This window comes from Neltuma alba, unplaced genomic scaffold, assembly GCF_004799145.2.
Source record: "Neltuma alba isolate B1F8T4 unplaced genomic scaffold, ASM479914v2 tig00010377_pilon, whole genome shotgun sequence".
Taxonomy (NCBI): domain Eukaryota; kingdom Viridiplantae; phylum Streptophyta; class Magnoliopsida; order Fabales; family Fabaceae; genus Neltuma; species Neltuma alba.
Window position 1 is genome coordinate 20,183 of NW_021635281.1, and position 6,648 is coordinate 26,830.

The following is a 6,648-nucleotide window of genomic DNA, read 5'->3' on the forward strand; positions in this document are numbered from 1 at the left end:
TGGATTTAATTCAAAATTTTAGGAAAGAACCCAATTTCTCTTTTTTGTTATAGTTCAAAGTTTCTTCAAATAACTTTAGACTTAAGCTAATATTTATCGAGTTGGGAATATGAAGGTTAAAACCCTCTCAATAAATGTCCTTCTCAAAATTTAAACTTACACTTAAACTAAAATTTAGGAAAGAAGCAAATTTCTCTTTATTCTGTCATTCACTCTGTTTTGTGATAATCATTTTTAGATATCTTTCTTTTGATCATTAATAATCATCAAATTATTTGGACAAAATAAAGTTTTTTTTTAAAAAAAGAGGAATTAGTAAATAAATCCATAAAAGAGATTGCTCAATGGAAAAGAATAACCATCTTTTTTATGAGACTGAAGCTCTAGTCCATTCAATAATTATTCACGTGTTGACCCAATTGGGACTCCTTTCGGAAACATTGCTGGTCAAATTGATGTTGAAATAATCCTGCTTTTTGACATCTTTTCTGCCTTTAGTTAGGTATTTAAAAACAATATTTTTTTCTGATTTTAAATATAACACTTAAATAATTAATTTTCAAGTTAAGTTAGTTATTATCAAAAGTCTCAAGTCTATGTTTTATGGATGAAAAACATGTCCAAAAAAATGAATGAAAATAATGATGTTAATAAAGCCCCTCCTAACAGATAGTTAAGCAATCCAAAATGAAATTACCTTATAGTGCAAGATATTACAGGTTAATACAATATTTATTTTTTAAAATTTGCTCTTATTTTGATTTTAATCTTTTTTAGTTTTAGATTATAGATTTTAGTTTCTCAGAGGCATAGTAATCCAAACATATTTTTTTATTTTTAAAACTTGTTCTTAGAAATTACTCCAGAAAATTTTTCTAAAAACATAAAAATAGAAAATAAAATCAAACATGACCTAATTTATGGACAAAACGTAGGTTCCTTTATTTATGAGACATAATTCTCCCGTAAAATTTTAGCACAATAATTTTTCTAATAATAAAAACTTACATGGTTAAAATTTTGTTAAGTATTATTGATAATAAAAATCTTGTTTGGATGATTGGATCTGATAACTTGAGCAAATTATATCTAACCCTATTTTGTACTTAATTTATTTCTTATAGGCACATGATGAATAAAATTTCATAAGATAATAAACATAATGTGCAAAATCCTTTATGAATCATGGGTAGATAATATTTTTTTATTTAAAATTTTATTATAAATCTCTTAAATTTGGACAACCAAATGTCCCACTCATCCTGGGATTTTCGAAGACCTTGACTCGCAAAGAGCAATGAGGTCCTTGCACATAAAATTTTTTAAAGATTTATTATCATAGGAGTATTAAATAATCTAACTAATTTTAAGCTTATAAAAGATGTATTGCACTTTGACCGACACACACAAATAAAAGTCAAGGCTAAAACTTCTAAATATATGAAAATACTTGCTTTCATTCTAAATATAATTATCATTCGATCCTTAATGAAAGACTCATTTTGTAATCAAAATCATACTGTAAAATAAATTTTACATTTAAAACAGGAGGAGTACGAGTCCTAATTTTAACTGTTGTCCTTTAGTGATTATAAATTATAAATACAGCAAATTAATGTGATATGAATTTTAATGAAAAATAAATACAGCAACCTAATAAAACTTATCATTATTTAATTAAAAATCAAATGAAATTATATGTTGATTTAGTATTTGATTTCTGTTGGATGCAAAAGAAATTAAATTCTCCGTGAATAACATTGAAAATGAATGAAAAAAATTCACCTCAAGTCAGGTCAATAATAAATTCGTTAGCCAGTGCATGGGCATGTATTATTTATTATAAAGTATATTTTTTGACAAGTAAAAATAAAAATAGTAAATTTTAAACATATATATTTTTTCCTGTGAAATCTGTGTTAGATCTAATTTTGTCGCAAGAATTTTTGCTAAGTGACTATGGGTCTCAGAGATTTTTTTGTAAGTTTAATGTTATCTAAAAATTTTCTAATCGTGACGATGACACGATAACATGAAAGGAATTAAAGATGCAGAATCTGCAAGGAGTTAAATTATTGAGCCCTATGTAAGAGTTAGATGTGGGAATTCTAATTAAACAAAGTTAATGTATAATTTTGATCTTGATCTCATTTTTCAGGTATAATTTTGCCTGTCATTTTTTTAGTGGTATAATTTTGAACCTGAACTTGTTTTAGGACCAAAATTGCATCCTAAAAAAAAAAAAGATTAGAGGCAAAACTGCACCTGAAAATAAAATTATGAGCAAAATTACACTTTAAAAATATGATCATGTTTAACCCTTAAACAAATAGTCAAACTCCACGCTTTTTAACAATAAGGTAACATTACCATAATTTGAAAATTTATAAGGTGATATTGAATTCAAAAAGAAGCAAGCGAACAAAAATTTTCATAACAAAATTTAACCTTGAATAAAATTTCAAGTTTAAATCTCACAAATAAGTTTCAGGAGGAGAGTTTTATATTAAATGCAACCTAACCTGACTTTATTTTAGACTATTTGATGTAGCTTTCAAAAATTCATTGGCATAACAAACATGAAGAAGATGATTTGAGGGGGAAAAAACTAAACTGAATGTATAAACTTAAGATGGTATAACTATAAAATAATTATTGGCATTAAAATCTCAATAATACATATTTTACACAGAAAAAGAAAAACCTTAAAATACAGTAACTCTCCATTAAAATTTTTTATATATAATAAGCATTTGATTTAAAATCTTCATTTGGTATCACTCAATAAATATATATTGTTTTGAGTATTCAAATGTTGTGGAAGTTTCACATCACTTGATCAATCTTTAGAGTCTTCAACTTTGCAATTTAAAAAAATTTGATTTAATTTCCCCATAATTTCCAGCAACATGCATCTAATTTATTTTATTAAGAGATAAATTAAGTCTCAAATTATGTCCGTATTTAATATTGATTCGCTCAGATTTCTTCAATTAACTAATTAATTACTAATAGAGATAAGACTCTTGTTTAATTATATATACATATATATATGTGCAGACTGTGTTTGGAATAGCTATATTACACATTAGAATTTATAAGTTCATATATATGTATGCATAAAATTTAAAATAAGACATAGAACAGGGTTTGTGAATAATGCAAGTTTCAATATCTTGTATATTTTATGGTATAAATATCGATTACCAGGACATGCTACACAAAATTTTCTGAATTTTCTCTAAATTATATGATTATTATGTTATTTTTGTCGCAGAATTATCATGTTATTTTAATATAGTAAGAACCTCGCTGGCATCGCACATTTCGACAATTACGTAGATCTTATTTATGTTCGAAATTGATCATGTCACTAATAATTAAATGGAAGGGCTGATCACTTTGAGCGTCTTTCATGCTAATCAAGTCTCTATAAATGTAAATTAAATATGTATAATAAGATTTGATTTTATGCATGATTTTAATATTTTATTATTTTAATATTGACTCATTCAGATTTCTTCCATTAATTAATTAATTACTTAGCTGCCCCAATAACAGCATCATCGTCATGCTTAGATGGGGTTTCAAATTTAAGCTTAGTGTTGAGATATTTGCAAACGTACCTGTTTAAATTGTATAAATAAAACAACTAATTATTAATTACTACTAGAGATAAGATCCTCTAATTTTGCTGCCTCTGTTTGGAGTAAATATTTATATTAGAATTCATAGAACTCATATTTGCATATAGCTAATAATAAGTCATAGCGCTAGAGCACCATTTACGAATATTTCTGAATTTTTTTAATTATATAATTGTCATGTTATTTTATTTTTACCAGAGGATTATTATGTTATTAAGGACCGGAGATAGTACATTTATTATTTGAAAATTACAAATTAAAAAAAATTAAATTTGAACCGTTTGAATAAATTTTCAATGGCAGATAAGAGCACACGAGGATCATTCAGTGTAGACTTATGATCACTCAAACACGAGAATTCGAATTTAAGAATGATTCTGCAGATTAAGGACATGAATTTCCATGTTCAAAATTAAGAATACAAACTTTTATATAAAATAAAATTTACGATAAGGGAGCAAGTTTGTGTATTACCTGGGTATATAAATCATATAATAAAAACTTCTTAATATAAATCATAATAAAAAATAATTTTCTATAAAAAAAATATAAAATTTTCTTTTTATCGTTTGTTTGGCTAACAGTATAGTATTAAATATAGTCTGCTTTGAACTTTATTAAAATACAATTAACTCAGTTCAAATCCATCCAAAGTTAGGTGTTTTACCTTCAATTTTAATTAAATTGCTAATTATCACATGATAATCTCTAATCAATTCAATGATTATATATGACGTATCAAAGCCTATATACAGATAAGTAGTCTACCATAAGATCGTAGAAATATAAAATGAAAATCAAATAATTCATAAAGTCCACATCTTATTGTGAAAACGAAATTTATCATCATTTAATAATGAGGCCTTCCTTGATGCTAATATAAATATGTAATGTGCGTGAATAAAATAGTTAAACAAATCCTAAAGAGGAAGTCCTAAAGCAATTATAACATAAGTCAACACAAGTTTTTGTGATTCCAATTGACCACTAGAAAAAAACTAAGAGATCCTATAATATAATACTATTTTTGGTTCTAAATAAAAGAACTAAACGATGAGTTTACTTTAATTCTAAATATAAGATTTTATCCGTTTTATCTTTTTTTTTCCACCCAATTCATCGGAGTTTTGTTCCGACTACATCTGGATCCGACCACGTCGCACATTATCTGTTTTATCTTTCGCACATTATCTGTGTTATCTTTCAAATTAATAATTTATCTCCCAAATTATCAATGAGCAGTTACGGTGCACATATTTCATTGCCAAGTTTGGGAACACTGGAGGACAAAAAAAAAAGAAGAGCATTTTCAAAGGTAAAAAACCAAAAAAAAAAACAAAGAAGAAGAAAGCTTTTTACATTTTAACATGTGACATGCAAAGGTTAAACAGGTAAATGAAAAAATCGACAGCTTTAAAATTGAAAATATTTGGCAAAAAACTAAAACGATGGGAGGTCCCAAAAAAAAAAAACAAATACAACAGTCTTTCTTTTTTTTGGGCATCAAATACAACGGTCTTTTAATGTGTCCTCCCTCTTAAAATATTAAATAGTAATTGTCCGCATATACATATATACATCAAATTTCCGATATGCCAATGTCGGTGAAGTTGAAATGATGGGGAGGCACTCTGCACGCTGCGACCAATGAAAAACAATAATTATATTTACCAACAGAGGTTGGGTCTAGCAGAAGGGACTAATCCCTCACAACGTAACGAACTAAGGTTTAAATCTCCACGAGGAGAAGTGTCCACATTTAGTACCCGACAATAGCTCGAATAGGATTGCCTATAGTGAAAAAAAAAACTATTATATTCTTTATCACTTATTGAGAGGATTATTTCTCAATTACTCCAAATCTAGAAAAAATTAATCTCAAGTTCAAATTTAAGTATATCTTTATTTCACCTAAAAAAGGAGGGAACAATCATCATTGGTTGGCCAAAAAATAAAATCATTATTGGTAAATAAATTGATTCATTGAAGGGGGAGAAAACCTTCGAATTTGTTTTATTTTAGCATGCTGTAGGGTAACGCTCCCCTTTTTATTATAAATCACTTTTAAGAAGAAAAATTTTATCCTAAATATAAGTCACTTATAAAATACATAATTTAAGCAATGCTAATTATTTTCTAATTTTGTCTTCATTTAATTCTCATAAAAAAAAGGAAAAAATGTGAGAATAATGTGCATAGAAAGAAAATCTTCGTCCCCATCTCAACATCATCTTCATCAACTGGCAAAGGGAACCCCCCGTCATCCCCATTGACGCCTCAAATGCGGCGTCGTCTTCATCCCAATTCATATCATTTTTAAGATTGGCATGTCCTAGCATTTAATTCTAATTAATATAAACTTTTTTGGTAAACCTTACTCTTCTGATTTTATTTATAAAGTAGAGAAAAAATATATTTTTTATTCTTATCTATAGAATACTGAGAGAAATTTTTTATATAGAGATACAATTTTATCCTTCATTTATTATTGTGTTGATTTTGTTTACATAAGCTATAATATATATTTAATAGGGATAAAGTTAAAAAGTTAATGAATTTTAAATAAAAATTAATAAAATTTAAATTTTTTAAATTTATGTGAAACATATTAAAAATAACTTATAAATAAGATCGGATGAGTATTTGCTAACAAGGGCTTCAGTGGGATTTCACGTTAGGTATAGAAGGAATACAAACACCACAATGAATTGGATCTTATCTTTCAATAGATCGTTTCCACACCTAAGACAAAGTTGCTCCCACTTGGGTTCTCCATCGGGTTTTCTCACCCTCCGTCCAACCTCTCGCCGTTTGTATTTATTTATTTAAGTGTTTATAAATATTTTTAAATCTTATAATCCACGTTACATCGAGTTAACAATTTTTTTTTTTAACAGAAAAAGTCAAATCAGTCTACCATGTCACTTGCCTTTGTGGAAGTGTTTTAAAAAGATTGCCCATATGTCATGATTTTTTAACAGACATTTGGCCATTTGGGCAT